This window comes from Chanodichthys erythropterus, chromosome 5, assembly GCF_024489055.1.
Source record: "Chanodichthys erythropterus isolate Z2021 chromosome 5, ASM2448905v1, whole genome shotgun sequence".
NCBI lineage: Eukaryota > Metazoa > Chordata > Actinopteri > Cypriniformes > Xenocyprididae > Chanodichthys > Chanodichthys erythropterus.
In genome coordinates this window covers 19,065,995-19,084,627 of record NC_090225.1, presented here as the reverse complement: position 1 = coordinate 19,084,627, position 18,633 = coordinate 19,065,995, and the positions used below count along the sequence as shown (strand labels likewise).

At 36.8% G+C, this 18,633-nt stretch overlaps 1 protein-coding gene across 8 annotated transcripts in view; it reads right to left on the bottom strand.

The window, feature by feature from the left end:
- zmiz1a (zinc finger, MIZ-type containing 1a) overlaps positions 1-18,153 on the bottom strand; it is a 165,709-nt gene extending 147,556 nt beyond the window's left edge. For 4 of the 8 annotated variants that reach the window (XM_067386428.1, XM_067386424.1, XM_067386436.1 and 1 more), the window contains exon 1: positions 17,842-18,152. The gene's annotated coding sequence lies outside the window, so the exon portion shown is untranslated. Of the gene's footprint in view, positions 1-9,685; positions 9,719-17,841 lie in introns of all 8 variants that reach the window. The other 4 variants (XM_067386432.1, XM_067386434.1, XM_067386429.1 and 1 more) reach the window with 3 other exon arrangements.
- Between the last annotated feature and the right edge of the window lie 480 nt (positions 18,154-18,633).

Sequence of the window (18,633 nt, the reverse complement as noted above, 5' to 3'; positions counted from 1 at the left end):
AAAGGTAAATATTTAGTGGGTGTTCTACTATGTATCACTCCAATTGTTGTGACAGTATAATCTGACTCATTATTAGCAAATAATATGTTATTATTGAGTAAATTACAGGAAACTAATATTTATCTTAGCACTAAAGTCAATAATTTATTACACACCCCCTAGACTTAACAGGCCTGGGCATCGTGTACGTAAACGTGGCTTTAAGAAGCGAAATCGGCAGTGATAGAGCACAGCTAATTATCCTCGGAGATGTTTTTGACAGCAATCCCCGTGCCAGTAATGTGTCTTGGCTCTCATCCAGTCAATCTTGTTTATTTGATTTCACTCACAGTCGACCTAGTGTACAACGAATACAAGCACAAGTCACCCAGTAAAAACTGAAAAACAACACCACACAAAAAACACAAACCATTCACAATTTCATATTTGACAGAGTAAGTCATTATTAGCAGTCACCAATTTATCAAACTGGTTATGAAAGTAGAAGGTTCAGGCTTTATAAAGAGGCAAAACAATTGTGCTTGAATTTGTGTGACCCTATGCAAACAATATACAAGTCACGACATGCCACAGTTTGACAATGATTAATGAGCAAAAATATTTGAATGCAAATTTAGATTTGTAAAATAGATGCAACATAATTTAAAATGCAAAAATCAAGTAAACAATGGCTCTATGAACATCCATGATGCTTTACATGGCTATAATTCAAAGCCCAGGATAAAGTCCTATAGACAACTTGTACATTTATCAGGGAAACACCATAAATGATGAAGCACTTGTTTACTTATAATAATACAGTTAAGCTGATTAACTGTTTTTTTGTTTAAAATGTATATAACTTTACATTTATTATTGCGCTAGCAAATTAGCAACAAGCGTGTAAGAGGCCTACCACATGTTAACCACTACATAATACAACAGAAATGTTTCCTCCGTTTGAAGTCTTTAGTAATGAGCTTATGCAAACATGCAATATTGATCTTTCTGCTCCTCTATTCTGAATGCCTTCTATAATAATTTCATAATCCATTGGGACGTGGGCATCTTGCCAAACATGTGTCACGACTTAATTAACTATCAGAGATGGAAAAGACTGCACCTGTGACTGACAGGCCCGAATGCAATCTGTCTGCACTGTCTTTCACTGAACAATACTTTGTGGGAAAACTGAATAAACAAAATGTCAGATTCACTTCTGAGATAATTCCCGGAAGCCTAAGCGAATGATCAAATCCACGCTCCTTTGAGAGCTGCGTCTATCCAGGAGGCAGTTTTAGGGCGTCTATTACCGTAATGGGATATAATTATTAATCTTCTCCTCAATTGTCACGACCAATTTGTAGAACCGATAAACTGCTGAAACTCCCAAAATACAGACTGATTCTATGGCTGTTGAAATGAACTGAATTCTAATTAGGAAACAAACTGCATGAGATCAGGATAATATCCAAATGCTTGGATAAAAACTCCAAAAGCACTGGAGATGCCAAGGACACATTCATCACCATGCACATAAAGTCTTCCACTCTTGTGACAGCCTACTGACTTCCTCCAACATCAATATTTTCCAGAAGAGTTTTCAGCTTGAGTTGTTACTCTGTCAGACAGGCAACTGTGAGAAATTCCAGCAGTTTCTCCTCCCTCGTACTACAAAAGTGGATCTGCCCATCAGAGTACATACTTCCAGAGAATGCCCTCCCGGAGTACAAACATATTAAAGTACATAAAACCAACTTTCTCGCTGGTGAAGTCAACTTGGGATCAAAACTGACCCAATTTATGAAAACAAACACATAAGTAGTGATGCACATATCAAATCAATACTTTTTATGTTATGGCTGATAACCGATAACTGGACGATATTAAAATTCTATAGTATATATATATATATATATATATATATATATATATATATATATATATATATATATATATATATATATATATATATATATATATATATATATATATATATATATTAAAATACAAATTAAAAATAAAATACACTTTAAAAAATGTGGTTCTTTGAAGGTTCTTGACACGTAGTAACAGTTCTATTTAGAACCCTGAAGAACCCTTTACATGCCGAAATGGTTCTTTGTGTTAGAGTTCAGGGTTCTTTTTTCCCGCCTTTTTGCTCTTCAAATCTGTAACCGTCAAAGCCACATCATTATGGTTTTCTGGAGCTTAGCCATTCATTTGACCCTTCGCCGGGAGTTTGATTGACAAGCGATCTAACCAATCCGACAAAGCAGTCAGGAGTTAGAAGATTAACCTCGGTGGACTTAAACTTGGAAAATGGTGACGTCTTTCCGCGTTTGAAACAACAATCATTCTCATGTTCATTCATGTTTATTTGATGCTATAAATGGACTAGTAGGAAGAGATGATCGTCTTATGAGCCTCATGAGCTGAGGCGCTACAGCAATCTATCACGACCACGGTCACGACACATTAAAGAGCAACAAAATGTTTTTTGTTGTTTGAATTTCTTGAAAAAAACTACACAGTTTGAAAGCTGGGACTTTGTTTAATATCATAAGTAACCTGCTTTGTCTTGTCTGTCGACGTGTTGTCAGTGACCTCTTTGCTCCGCGATGCATTTTCCACTGCGTGTGGCGTGACAGCGTCACGGCTTGCTGGACAAAGCAACTGTAACTAAGGGGGGCGGGTCTTTGCGAAGGGTTCTTTCTGAAAATGTCTACAAATTTTAAAGGGTTAGTTCACCCAAAAATGATAATAATGATAAATAATGTCATTTATTACTCACCCTCATGCCGTTCCACACCCGTAAGACCTTCGTTAATCTTCGGAACACAAATTAAGATATTTTGGTTGAAATCCGATGGCTCAGTGAGGACTTCATAGGGAGCAATGACATTTCCTCTCTCAAGATCCATAAAGGTACTAAAAACATATTTAAATCTGTTCATGTGAGTACAGTGGTTCAATATTAATATTATAAAGCGATGAGAATATTTTTGGAGTGCCAAAAAAACAAAATAACGACTTATTTAGTGATGACCGATTTCAAAACACTGCTTCAGGAAGCTTCAGAGCATAAATGAATCAGTGTGTCGAATCTGCTGTTCGGAGCGCCAAAGTTACGTGATTTCAGCCGTTGGCAGTTTGACACACAATCTGAATCATGATTCGATACACTGATTCATTTGTGCTCCGATGCTTCTTGAAGCAGTGTTTTGAAATTGGCCATCACTAAATAAGTCGTTATTTTGTTTTTTTGGCACACAAAAAAAATTATTGTCGCTTTATAATATTAATATTGAACCACTGTACTCACATGAACTGATTTAAATATTTTTAGTACCTTTATGGATCTTGAGAGGGGAAATGTCATTGCTCCCTATGGAGGCCTCACGGAGCCATAGGATTTCAACTAAAATATCTTAATTTGTGTTCCGAAGATGAACGAAGGTCTCATGGGTGTGGAACGGCATGAGGGTAAGTAATAAATGACAGAATTTTCATTTTTGGGTGAACTAACCCTTTAACTTTCAAATTTTAAATGGTTTCCTACCAATCACCTTTATCACACTTTTGAGGTCCTATAGCACTTTCAAAGCATGATTATATGGAACCTTATAAAAAGAGTTTTATTTAGCACCACAAAGGGTTCTGCTGTTGTTACAAGTCGAAGAACCCTAATTTGGTAAGTCCATTTAGAAAATCACAACATTATAATGTACTGTATGAAAAATAGATATTCATTTGCTAAAAATACTTAGTGTTATTAAATTACTGTTTTAAAAGATAAGCTAGCGTTAGATGATGGTAACGAGGACATGAGCATGCAGATATCCAATACAGATCCCCAATACATCTTACATTTTTAATCAAAATTAAACAACCTGCTACATGTCTAAATTCCTTTTAGTTCATGAATCCCTCTTACATTTCAATCTTTTTTGTAACAGCAACTTTTCACAAGCTGATCACTTGCAATAAGTACAATCCTGCCCTACTTTTTTTTTTTCCAACAATATCCCGTTTCACTCAGAAATACGTCACATTACAGAAGCAAAATAGGTTGCGAACAGCATTTTACAGTAACTTCAAACAGGACACTCATTTGACGTCAGCAGCTGCACCCACAGTTGACATAAGCTGTTTGAGACCTTCAGTGTATCAACATACAACTGACGCTCCATTCAAATCTAAACCCGTGTTCAGAACACCCCTATCTATAACAACAAGAAACATAATTTCAGCTGACAATGCCATCTTTATGGAAACGATAAGACATCTTATTCAAAAACATGACTTTCTTGCTGCCTCTGCGAACAAGTAAGAGAATAAAGAAGATCCGTGGTTCTCTTATCCCGTTTAGCGTGTGTACTGACAGTACATCAGCACAGAGTGACAAATGCCTGCCGCCACGCATGATGCCAGCCACCAGTGGCAGAGGGGAGCGCAGAGGAGCACGGAGATGTTTATCAGACAACAAGTCAAGCTGATCTTGCTGATATTCAGGACATGATGTACTTTGTCATGTTTCTGTCAGCCGAAACCAGTTTTGCTAGTAAGTGACACTTTTGAGTTTGACAATCCTCATCTAGTGACTTTAACCCTGTCTGACCCAAAATTAAAACAAATTGCAAGTTTTAAAATATTCTTCCATCTTGTTTTAGCATCTAGAACAACTCATTCAAATCCATCTGCAATGTAATGAGAGTTAAACTTTTTTAGCATATTATTCCACTCTGATTCAAAATCAGATATAAATCAGATAACAGAAGCAAAAACCGAATGATATATTTGCCTAAGAGGAGCGTGGGGCAAACAAATAAACAAAAAAAACATCTTACATTTGCTCAGGAGAACAACTACCCCCTCCCTTAATTCAATAAAAAGGCTTTTAGCCATCATAATGATTTACAAAGTGACGAGTCAAACAGATTTACAGCGACAGCCTGAAAGGAACCCAACACAAATACAATTACTATTCACGTGACTGCCACCGCCAACCCCCTCCACTTGCGGGAGGCCAAGAACGGGAAACACACTAGTACAGACGCAGACCCCGAGCGCTCTCAATTCACCCCTTTAAAAGAAGCCACCACCAAACAGGGTGGAGAGAAAGACTGCCATTGTGGAAGTCACTTAAAGTGACAGACACTTGGAATGGTGGTTTGCTACAAGCCAGCCGCGATCATTATTCAATATCAGATGAGCTGGCGAACCATAGCCAGAGGGCAGTGACGTGTGGTAATTCTTTAGACACCAGCTGCAGCTAACAACACGGGGTACACCGCCTCATTATTAGGGTCAATTCTAGACAAAACACAGTTGTTCTTCTTTCTAATAAACCATTTTTATTTTAATATAGAGACAAAAACCACAATTGACCTTGATGGCATGGCACAAAATTGGGCCTGGGACTACACTGCTCACTGAAAACACACTGAAATCACAAAACACAATTTTGGCCATTTCATACCAACAGACTATTAGAGAAAAAAGAGAAAAATATTAATTTCTAACAGATAGCCTCAAAAGACCATTTCCGATCACTGCAATGCAATAAAAAAAATGATTTTTTTAAGGATCAATTTTACACATAGCCACTCTATAAAAAGTAAGCAGGCAGTTGACAAATTAGATCTGCAGTTCTGTGATGTGACATGAATTTAATTTTTTTTTAAAAATGCGCAAGTGTAGAAAAATGTAGCTACAATACAATCTATTTAGTATTAGCATGTCACATTGCAAGACACTGCTTATAATCAAAAACTACATCGAAAGACAGTCCACTCATATTAGTTATAAATGGGAGAAACTGCAACGCGCAATATGGCGGAATAAGTCCCGCCTTGGCGCCTTCTAAGTAAAAGAGCCAATCGCTGATTGACAAAGTCATCGTGTCACTGCAGCTGTCGTTAGAGGCTCCGGTTCCCATAGAAACCCGAGATTCGCGCTTATGACTGCACATGCGCATTGGCTCCTCTAGCCTGAAAAATAAGCTTTTTTAATGCTATTTTAGCATAAGAAACAACATTTATGGGACGGTTTATGTAAGATTTTGTTGCTGATTTGAAATATATAATTTAATTGGGAGTTTGCCAAGCAGTTTTTGAGATTTCAGGATTCCCCCATTCAAATAGATAGGACTTTGTCTTGGATGCCTGAAATAGCTGCCTGGAGGTGTTGCAAATATGGCCGCAGAGTGAACAGACCTTCCTTGAAAGGGACTTTGTTCAAATGTATATTAGCCAAATATAACGTACATCGTCACCTAGTAATACATTTTTAAATGTACACTAAAAATACTAATAACAAATCAATAACATTTAAAATTAAATATATTTAAGGCACAGTATTCAAGTTTCGCCGCTAGAGGTCACTTCAATTCAAGCAATTCAATTCAAAACAATAAAAAAAAAAGGTGTAGCTTGATAACAGTGTGAATGAGCGTGGAATCATAGGAGAGCATGGAAAGCAATCCGACCGGACTCATGCAGAAATCGTGTTCATGGATGAGCTAATGTATTTAAGTTTTATTAAAGTTACTTTGGTATGAAGCAGGCTGGAGCCGAGTACCTGGGACATTTTACGCTGCTGTTTTTATTATGCTTCTATGCCACAGTCGGCCATTGTCACTCCTTTCTTATTGTTGTTTATGCATTTTTTACAATTAAAGTTACGTCTAACATTCACCTCCTTTCCTGAACGTGAACTTTGTTACAGTTATTATACGTTTGTTCTGTCAGGACCACTATCGTCAAATATGACATATGATATGCATTGTTTGTATTGGCGGTATGGTTCTGTTCTGGGCAAGAACTCCCTGCGCGTCCATGCAGCCTAGCATGGATAAGAGTAGGGAGAGCAGCAATAACCCCCCTAGGGTAAACAGAACAGGACCAACATATGCAGATATCATTTAATGTCATAATTTAACATACACATATTTTGAGAATTAGTCTGATTCAGGGGGAATAATAAGGCCAATCCTGACTGAAGAGAGGAGGAGCTGGGGATAGAGAAGGGTAATTTGCTCCTGAGAATGCAATAGCTGCTGATAATACTGAAGAGCTTATATATGGATGCTGTTATAGGAGTCGTATTCCTATAGGTAGATGTAAGTCACCTGGGAGTCAGCTGATGCGAGCTTGACTGATGTGACCTGCCAGAACTGATGCTAACGCTGGATTTCATACAGGTCACTTTATCTAACAAATTAAAAACTGTGGGGTAACGCAGCGCTGTTTTACTTGGTCAAATCAATCATACTAAAAATACGTTTGAGTGTGTTGAAAGTTATGTTATGACGTTAGCCACTTGGTGGCTGGTATGAGACACTTGTTGCACATTGCAGTAAGCTAGATCGATATTAGAATATCATATTAATAAAAGTGGGATGACTTATGTTGCTAAATGGCATGCAATTAATTTTAAATTACTGTACAGTGGAGAAAATGCTGTATTACTGTAACTACAAATAAAGCTCTTTCTGATTATGCTGTGTTAACTTTGTTAGTTACTTGAAAAACTAGTGTTGTCTGACTTTTTGGGTATAAGCAAGTTATTTTTGGTAAATAAAAAAATAAAAAAAACAGATTCAAACAATGATACTAACCGTGTTGAGCTATATAACAATAATTTGTTTGCTAGTGATAAGGGTATCCAAACAGTTGCCCACCTGTCCAATAAAACACATAATATATTAAAGCGTCTTTGGTGTTTTGGAAATTGAAGGTAACACAGATATGACATCAATGGCAGGAGAAACAATGACGTGCTGTTACACTGGTAAAAACCGCTGATTTCTCTGGATTTAAACACTGGAAACAAGTCAACAAAATATAATACAAAAATCTTACATATTGTGCCTTTAATTAAATAAACTAAATAAATTCTATCAATCTCAGACACAATATTTCCTTCCGTTTGTTTATAAAGAATGAAGAGTGAAATTCAAAATGGGCCAACACGTTAAATAAATAAGCATGTACATTGCGGCTCTTTGTTAGTACAACTTACAATCTAATTAATGATACTGCAGCACATAAGCAGTGGCCCCTGTGCACATGTTCAACTGTGTTACACTTCCCACCTGCCCACTAATAAACAAGCTGCTTCGCCTTCTGCGGTTGTCGACGGCTGTGGTGTGACGCAGGTTTGAGGTTTGCGCGCTCTTCCTTGAAAACAAACCTACATAAATGTTTGTGTGGGTGTTGGCAACTATCTGGGTGGGAATTCTCTTGCAGAGGAACCCCTCAGGGCACTCCAGATTGAGTTTCCTCTGTTCCTGTGTCCCAGAGTCAAAAGAATTCCAGAGAAAATTAGACAGCCATGTGCACGAAGGCAGCTTTCGAGAGCTAGAACAGGGTAAGGCACAGCAAGCCAACCTCAATAACACTCAGTGATATTGATTAGACGCTCGAGATGTCCTGAAAAAGGTGCTTTGCTTTCCTATATCTGTGATGGTGACAGGGGGGGGAAAAAAAGATCTGCATGTTATTCCCGGTCTGCTGTTTCTTGTCTGAGGGCCGCCGTGAAAATTTGAGCTGGCGTGTGCCATCCATCCCTGGTGACTACTTACTGCAGATGCGGAGCTCTCAGAGGCATCCTCAGAGGACACGCACCCAACGTACATCGCACCACCGGCTCAATCTAGCTAATAAAACAACAATTCACTCTGATGCTCAATGTCTCACCCAAGGCCACGGCGGCATAGAAAACTATGGGGGAACGTAACGGACGCTTTGCTGTCTTTAAGGCAAGCCAGATTAATATGCCAGCAGTGGGTTAATGTGCAATTAAAACATTTCATGTGAACACTGTTTGCTTATGCATCAGCAACAAGCTCAGTACTGAAAGAGCAGATTAACAATCTCAGCAGCCACTAATGAAACATTGAACGTGTTTAAGAAAACCACTTACTCAGAAGCTCCATTTCAAAAAATAGCTAGCTGTTTCACTGCCTACACAGGAAGCTGCTTTCTAAGGGAGCATTCTAACCATTATGAGACTTTATAAATGACCAATCGGCGGTCTTGTTATTGCCAACTAAAAAAAAAACCCATTAAAAATAATTTTTCAGTAACTGAAATTAATCTGAAAACAAATAATATATAAGTATTAGATGAAAAACTTAAAAGGAAAATTGGTTGCCTTTGGAAACTAAATGAAATAAGTCTTAAAGTCTAAACTGAAATAAATCTATTAAAGCTATATAGAAAATGTTAAAAAGCTAATAAAAATGATAAGAGCACAAAATTACTAAAACTTACAATTAAAATGAAAACTGGAAATATAAAAAGTAGGGTTGTCAAATCGATTAATCGTGATTAATCACATCTAACAAAGGTTTGTTTACATAATATATGTGTATATATGTATTGTTATATTTATATATACACTGTATGTGTGTGTACACACACAGACATAAATATAACAATACATATATACATACATTATGTTAGATGAGATTCATCGCGATTAATCGTTTTGACATCGCTAATAAAAAGCAATATAAAATATTAATAATTAATAAATACTATAATAGTGTATAATTAATACCAAAATAACAGTGCTCATTTGAAATGCATCTATTTAGGCAGCAACTCACACAAATAAAATTCCAATTTTAATAGAGCAAGTTGCTAAGGTAACAGTACTTTAACACCTAAAAACGAAAATTCTTTCATCATACACTCACCCTCATGTCTTTCCAAACCTGTATGACTTTCTTCTGTGGAACACAAAAGAAAAAATTTTGAATAAAGTGTCAACTTTTTTTGTCCATACAAAACAGCATTAACTTTCATTTTTCAAAATATCATTTGTGTTCCACATGAAACAACATGATGATAATGAGTAAATAATGAATTTTATGTTTTATGTGAACTACCCCATCAACGTTACACTCCAAAGTGACTTACTCCCCAAAGTCAGCTCACTAGATTTTGGAGGAGAACATAACAGAGCTCTTGTCTAATAGGTAGCAAAACATATTTGTTTCTTTCTAGCTTTTGTCTTTAAAGAAACCATATTTTAGGATGCACTGAAATGGGACTGCTTTTAAATCATTGCACCCAAAAGGCTTACGCTGTTTGTCAACAGTTAATTAAAAAGCACTGAGAGACAATGACAAATACTGTTTGAAGATGATCCCTGGCAAGCCCCACACAGTGTATCATTGCTGTCTCTGGAATACACGATTAGTTTAATCTCATTACAGCAATGATAAATGATCAGTGCAACAATGGCTTCTGTTTTCTCAGAAGATGCGCGCAAGAATGAGGTATGAAATATCAAGGTTTAGTTTGCAATATCACTTACTCTTATCGCTCCTCTTATAGCTGACAACTTTATTGTGGTGGTATTCAGACGACACAAAACTTACAGTTTCAATTTGTTACAGCATAAGCAAACGTCTGACTACTTGGCGTGAAAAAACACCTAATTGCTTTGGAGTTCTTAGACACTAGCCACCATTAAATCAACTCTACTTTTTCCTCTATGACAAGGCTCAGCGAAAACCACTACACCAGACCTGCCATTTTACAATATTTGCACTCTGGGGTTTTTAATATGGCTCTTTATCTGAACAGCCCAGGTAGAGATATTAAAAGACATGAGCTCATAAGAGTGTGAAGCAGTCTGGTTCAGAACCGCAGGGGTGAACGAGGGGGGGGGCACATAGTGGCCACCAAGAGTGTGGCTTATGAAACAGTCATTAAGAGCCAGGGCACACAGCACTTACCTGGGAAGTGGTGCTTGCCATTGCATGCCAATTTGAGCCTGGACATACACGCACAGACAAACACACTTACACGGCTCTGGATTTATCATGCTCTATCTGGCGCCGAGTCTGCACTAGCACTCCACGAACGTCTCTCTGTTGCCTACAGCTGTCACCTCATGAGCTCTGCATGGATGCTGTGATGCATGAAGTGTATTTGTGGAGCAAGAGGTGTGTTCTCAGATGGAATACATTTTCATTGTGAGATCTGCCTTGAACGGTTAATAAGTGCTAAAGAAAGCTCTTGGCTGTGCAGTTCTGCAATTTTGACTGCAAAATAATAAAAACATGGAAAATCAGAATGATACCTATATGATATGACAAAAAAGATTATAGAAAATTGCTTAATGTACCTATTGAAAATGAGCTGTTTTAACAGCATACTACGCAAGATTAATATGATATTACACCATACCAGTGCAGTAGCACTCTGCTGCTGCTGAATTTATAGTGTCAAAAAAGAAAAGGTATTTTAACCAGAGTTATGAACTTGCAATCAGAATGTAATGACTGAAAGGGATTGGATACCACAAAATAAAATAAAGACAATGCATCTTTCTTTTCTTATTATTTTCTATTACATACAGTACGACCACTGTCATTTCATTCTCAAATCGGTCAAATCCAGACTCATGAACTCTCTCTCAGCCTGAATCAGACTCATGAATCTGTCACTGAATCTGCCGGAGTGGTTGCGGAGTTAAATTTGATTCTCTTACTGAAACACAAGCCATACAAAATAATAGACTCTAAAGAACTGTGTTATGTACAGGCTAAATTATGAAATGAAGACTGAATGAGTAAATACTGACTGGTTGATCATATAACAATTGTATGCCTAGTTAACTTTACATATTCAAGCATGGTAATTAAATTAAAAAAATGTTGCTACCAAAACAGTATTATTTATATGCAGTATATGGGTCATTGACATAAGGTTTTTAAAAGTATAAAAAACATAATGGAGATATAATTAATTTTGAAGTTTTATTCAGTGTTAACAATGAGATTATGTGGTTTTTATAATCAATAAACACTGCTTTTGTCATTTTTTACAAGACTGACAAAATTTGTCACTAAAAAATTCATTCGGTTTAACCAAAAATTTTGGTTATACCGAATGACAATATTTTCAAACAATGCTAACAGGCTGATATCTAGCAAACTAGCAAGTTAGCTTGCTAGCTAGCTAACAAAAGGACAATTAAACCTTTTATATTTAGTACAAGTTTTTAAAATATTACATTTTCCATGTTTTATAGTGGTTGTACCGAATGACCTGACATAAACTTTCAGGACATGCATATGAGCAAGTGAAAACATGAATTTTTCAAATAGTTAGAGAGTCAGTTACTTTGCTTCATGACCATGTGGTTCTTTGCAGGTGTCTGAATTATGTCACATGCTGTCACATGATACTGATCGCATGACTTGATCCAAAATGATCCCTTTATATTGGTTACTTTGAATGACATCAATGAAATGAAATTCATTTTTCCGGACATTCTTTTTCATAACAAAGCAATGACTTCTACGCATAATTTTAATACCATTTTGCACTATGTTGATATATGATGTTATAAAATCATGCCAGAATAAAAAATCTATACATTTATTACATTTTAATTAATTTTTTCACAAATGAAATGGCTGTATTGTCTTTGGACGGTTAAACCAAATTAACTTTTGACACTTCAAAATCTTTAAAATACCTTTATATGTGCAAAATTTAATTAAAACCTTTTGGATTCAATAAAAGAGATCTAGTTGTAGTACCTTACATACTTTGGATGTCATATCCTTGTTTTTTATTATTATTAAGGCGTTTGGACAAAAATGACCCGTCACATCATTGACCCATATATGTTACCAGAAGAAAAACAAGGAAAATGGACCTTGCCAATAGAAATCATCTAGTCTCTTATTAAAACTAACTTGACATATTAGCCTATTAATAAACCTGAAAAATTCAGCTCATCAGCTTTAATATCAAGTTTGGTTGGAAAAAAAGATCAAAAAAAAAAAAAAAAAAATCAATCCAAGAATCTAAATGCAAAGAGAGAGAGAAAACTGCGAAACAATCAAATGCATTTTTACTGTTTAATATAAAATCACCTTTTTCCTGCCACACTAAGGGATTTGGCGGATCTACTATGAATTTCATTCGCCACCATCCATTTGTCATGTTCTCCTGACATCTCATAGTTGCCTTTCATTCAGCTTTCATTTAGTCTCACCTTGTGCAAATGTCTAAGCCAAGGTTATGTATGTGTGTCATTTGGCGCGCACAAACGCAAATCCTCCTTCTCGTAAAAGGCGAATTTGGAAGAGAAATAATATTTATCTTTCCAAAGAAAACCTAATTAATTTACTTTGTCAGAAAACATGTATGAATCCCCCGGGCCGTGTTGAACGTAATTGCACGTCCCTCTCAGAAACACAGCGATCACTCGCATGGACGGAGGGAAATCTCCCGCTCGCAGACAGAGACAGACAGCTCAGACGCGGTGACATGGTCCAAGGTTTCCACATGATGGAATACATGGCAGTATTTCAATACATAAAATGAATGCAGATGCATTGGCGTTCTTGTGCAAAGTGTGAATAAATGCATATAGATATGCACTGCTCAGAAAAAAGCATAAATGTAGAACTTCAATGTGTTGAAATATCTATTAAACAGCTTTTGTACAACCAGTTACATCACTCTAATATTTTCAACGACTCTCTACAGACATTTACAGTCCTCTATAGAATCAGTGTACTTAAAGCAGATATTTGTTTCTCAAAGAGAGATGGATCTCTTTAAAAGAGTAGCAGGACTTAACAGTTTAGCATGGAGAACATGGCTCACTGAATGTACACTAATTTGCCTCAGTCAAAAGAAAACAGGTTGAGGACAATATGTTTGTTTTGCTTAAGCTGGATTTGCACAGCACACAGCGGCAGTCAGACTTCAAAGCACTGCGAGCTTTTATTGGCACCGAAAAACGAAGGTAATTGCTTGTGATCATGCAAAATTGTCAGTGTGGTGGGGACATTTTGTCTTATAGTGCCAAATATCAAGCCTTTGCATCGGAAAAAGAGTATCTGGGTGTCATTTTTTGATTCAAAGTACTTGCTCTCGCCGACAGAAACGGGATACAGCCATTGTGACATCTTCTGCGTTCATTTTTCAAAGAGCGTCAAATCAAACATGCATGAGCCCGTGACAGTGTGGGCCTGACAGTCCCTATCTGAGGGGTAAAGCACTTAGAATGGCACCAGCTAGCTAATGCTTTGCACATCGCATCCCAGTGCATCCATGGTCACATTGTCAGCTCGAGAGTCGGAGGCAGCCTTCAACAAGCTTTCAACTTATGCAGCCTGGAAGCAGATTCGGTCCCACGCCACGCTCTTTGCAGATGCATGTAATTAAAATCAAAAGTCCCTCTCCCTCTGCTTCACCGAGGTCACGAACCGCAAGATGAAACGGAACAACGTACCCGTAAGTCTGCAAGGAAATAAGAAGTCATGCACTCCTATTGTCTGAATAATCTGTAGTTCGGGGGCTACACTTCACGTTAACGTATTAACCCGGATCAACACAGAAACGAAAGTGCACACACAAGTCGAGCAGGCGGTTATGCAGACGTAATGTGAACTGTTAAAAAAGGCCATCAGCGTATTAAGCGTATAAATGATCCACAGTGCAGCATGTGGAGTCAAACAAAGCCTGACTCAGGTTCAAGAGTGGGCGTGTGCGGGTGGTGGCTAGACGACTGTTCGGCTTTATGATGAATGAACGTGGGCCTACTATTTCACAATTTCACCACAATAGTGTGCTAACAGTTAAATGTCAACCTGTCAAACCACCGATTAGTATTTTCAGCTGGTAAAAAAACATATTGTATCTTATTCTGGCTATAGACAAGAAGAGGAAGTGCAGTATGAAACACTATTACCAAGGACATTTTGCCCTCTAGGTCTGCAATAATAAACAAAAACTCATATTAGGTCTCATTATTCAAAAGTCTTAACCTAAATAAACATTTGTTCTGTGATTAATTTGAATCATTTGTCTCAAGTGAGAGAGAGAAATATATTATAGTACAATGAAATCAACATATTGACATATTAGAAGTCTTTGGTCTTTTTTGTTTAATCTGAAGTTCTAAAGTTTTACTTTCTATCATTTTGGACCTCAAAAAAAAAAAAAAAAAACCTAAAGCCAAAAGTTTTGTGCTGAAATAAAAAAAAGTTCACAAGTCCACAATACTTGGCGTATTGCAAATTATAAACAGAACCCTTTATGTATGGTATTGTGACACATATCATGATAATATTGTATAGCTGGATCACTCACAATTCCCACCCTTAAATCGCCTAGTGAATTAGGCAAGCTTTTGTCACACATGCCAAGAATTTGAATGTGAAAAGAGATCATCTAGGCTATGCTCCTAAACTGGACAACCTTGAACACATTTGTTAGGCCAGACACAATAGAGACACAAATGTGCATAAATAGGCAGTGATGTGAGCAATAATAACTAATAAACCTGTTACTGAATAATTTGCGTGTAAAATCTGATCAATTTTTGACAATGTTAATTTGTTCAAATGACATATTTGGTGATTTTCTCTATTTTGGCATGATGAAAACAACTTTTCAACGATTTTATGGAAGTTTAATCCCGCATTAAGCTCAATTAAGCCCTTCGCATTACCTCTTTAGTCCCGTTGACAGAATGACTTGAGCTCTATCTGTTACTTTACATGACTATGGCTAAAACCTCTGCCCTTGGTAATGATGATCCTCAACCTGGGGCCCCAGTCTGAAGGAAGGAGGAAAATAAACTCCTCTCCTCTCCTAGACACATTCTCCATTCCTGACTCATACAAGTTAAGCCACTCATAGAAGGGGACATCACACTGGTGGGTAAATCTACTGTGTTTTAAAATACACCCCAGCAGACTCATCAAATTAGACACCAGTCTTCTGTGTGGGTTTGTTTTTAAACATTTGCAAACAATAATTGGCCTTAACAACATGCCTCCTCCAATAATGTTAACATGAACCAACACCACAATTCAAAATGAGTGAGCTGAGAGCTAGGTACTTTCACCTTTGTTCCAGATGCAATCCACCCTGAAGTAAGGGGGAAGTTTTAACATTATCAGCACTCACACAGCCATGTAAACATTGACTGTGATTGTACAGTACTAAAAGAGGTGACCAAGAAATTGTCATTAAATGGCAACTTTGACTGAAGAACCAACCTCAAAAAGTGTCTGTTTACAACAACCATCTCTACTAAAATGAGAAACTCTACTGTTAAAACTTAGTTTTGAGGCAACAAAACCTATTTTCATAAAAACAATGACAATTTACTGTAAACTCAAATTGTTGCTAGAAAGAATTACGGCTATGCATTTAGGCTTTGTAATACTATTGGCAGAAGACTCTTCTACAATAATCAAATATGTAGTATTTCTAGAATCAAAAGCATTTACATGACCCTGCATAATGCATGGGTCATCAATAACCATCAATAAATAACTTCATTCAATATCATGTAGGAAAATACAACATTATTAACCAAAGCTGAAAGTAATAACCTCTTGAATTAAATGTTCACTTACTAAGCAGCACACAAAATAGCCTATGGATTCCCAAAAGAACACTTTGTGGACACTTGGCATGCGTAAACTGCTTTGAATCGTGCAACCAGTCTTGGATAGATCACTTCTAAACGTAATCTGGTACCTATTTCAAATTGCATGGCTAAAATTGTTATCAGGCGGCCACTTTTGAGGTGAACTTGAATCAGATCACTTCTGGATTTTGATAAAAATATAAACAAGAGCAAAGAGAAACATACTCCTAAACATACTCAACTTATTCTCATATCACGTCTTGGGACTCATTAGTGATTCAATTTTCAGCATCAAGTACTATTCTGTATTATTGTGAATGATGTCTGAAACTTTGTATTACTAGCACTTTTCGTGTTTATTGACTCTTTAAGATGCATTACTTTTTGTATTCATCTGCTAAATGAATAAAGGAACCAATTAAGAATCATTAGACAGTAAAATAGTTAGACTAGTAAATTAGTATGTTTTTAGACATCTTTTTTTTAAAAAGCAATAATTACATTACACAATTTTTCTAATGCATCTGCTTAAATTTTACATTATTTTACATTTTAGGGGCACAGTCTTTAAATGACTAATTATTTAAACATTCATTCATTGCTGTTTCCTGGTAGGCATCGAAACCCATACACAATCACACAATCCATAAGTCAACTGTCATCTCATTATGTATATTTAAAACGTAATGGTTTCTAACTGCTAACACTTGATTTTTATAATCTGCTTACGAAATCCATATCGCATATAGTCAGTTGGCACCCAGCACTGCTTGTGTCCTCAAAGTCTGTTTCAATGTTACATTCAAGCATTCACGGAATCCAAGATTCGAACGAAATGTTACAATGTATCAGCGGTTACAGTGTATCAACGCGGTTGTCCTGTTACTACACCACAGCACGAAACATCACATTTCGGCACATGGTTGAAAGCTTTGTTTGCCATTACTTATCAAGCAGCTACAATATAATTTCACCTCATCAAAAAGAGCCGGCGAATTTAAATTACATTTGTGCAACGCAGCCATCCAATTGTGCCCATCTACGTGCCAACCAACCGTCCACCGCATGACAGTGCCCTCTTCATCTGAACAATGCAACACACCAGAACGATATGCTGAACGGTATGTAAACGGTGGGCTTCTCCGGTTCAGCCAAATTCCGCGTTCCTCTGAACGCCACTGTCCAGGAAAAATTGCTCAATAGTGCTTTGCTTCGAAAACACACAAAGCCAACGTATCGCCAGCGCTTCAGTTACTGCAATTGTTTCCTGCGCAGAAATACATGTGTACACATCTTAGCGATACTTTAAGTGACTCTATTGTTAGCTGAGGTTGGAGCTAGCGCGGAGGCTACGGATTCATTTCAATGCAATGCATAAAAACCTTCCCAGCGAGCAAGGTGTGAAAATGATAGGAAAACACAAACACAACTTACTTTTAGGTCCAATCACAGCACGGCGCCGAAAATCTCCTGGATTTGAAGTTGCGATCTGTTTTGCTCCCCTCACACTTCACAAACACAGAGAAAAGCGCACGGCGTTTCGTTAGTGTGACTGTCTGAATCAACTAACGTAGTGCACGGCAAGTTGAAGTGTCAAATTACACGGGCTATTCTATTACCACAGAGCCATGCTTGCTGGTTGCTGACAAAATGTGTCCCAGAGTCGCGTAAAGCGCTCGCGCCTTTGGAAGACACCAGGCGGCGTGTGCAGATGAACGGACTGGATTTACTCGCGAGTGCCAGGTTGTTTGCTTTTTGAATTCTACAGTAAGTCGTTTGACTTTATATTATTGTAATCAAACTAAGGAGACCGCGATGCCTTTCCAGGATATAGATGAAAACGTGCTTAGGTAAGATTAAAGATGTATCAGATGTGCAATTATGGTTGTAATTTACAATTTATAAAGGGAAATGGGCTTTAGTACTTATAGTTTTATTAATATTTAATATATTGTATATTAAGTAGATAAGAATTGCAACAAAATGACCATTCTAATTGAGTTTAACATCATATATACAATTACAAAAACAACATTTCTGTTATATCATATATATATATATGATACACACACACACACATATATATATATATATATATATATATATATATATATATATATATATATATATATATATATGAAATAATAGCCTATATTATTATGCATATTTTTACGCATTATATTGAGTTTTAAGTTATGTGATATTCTCATACTCTTGTTTTTATAA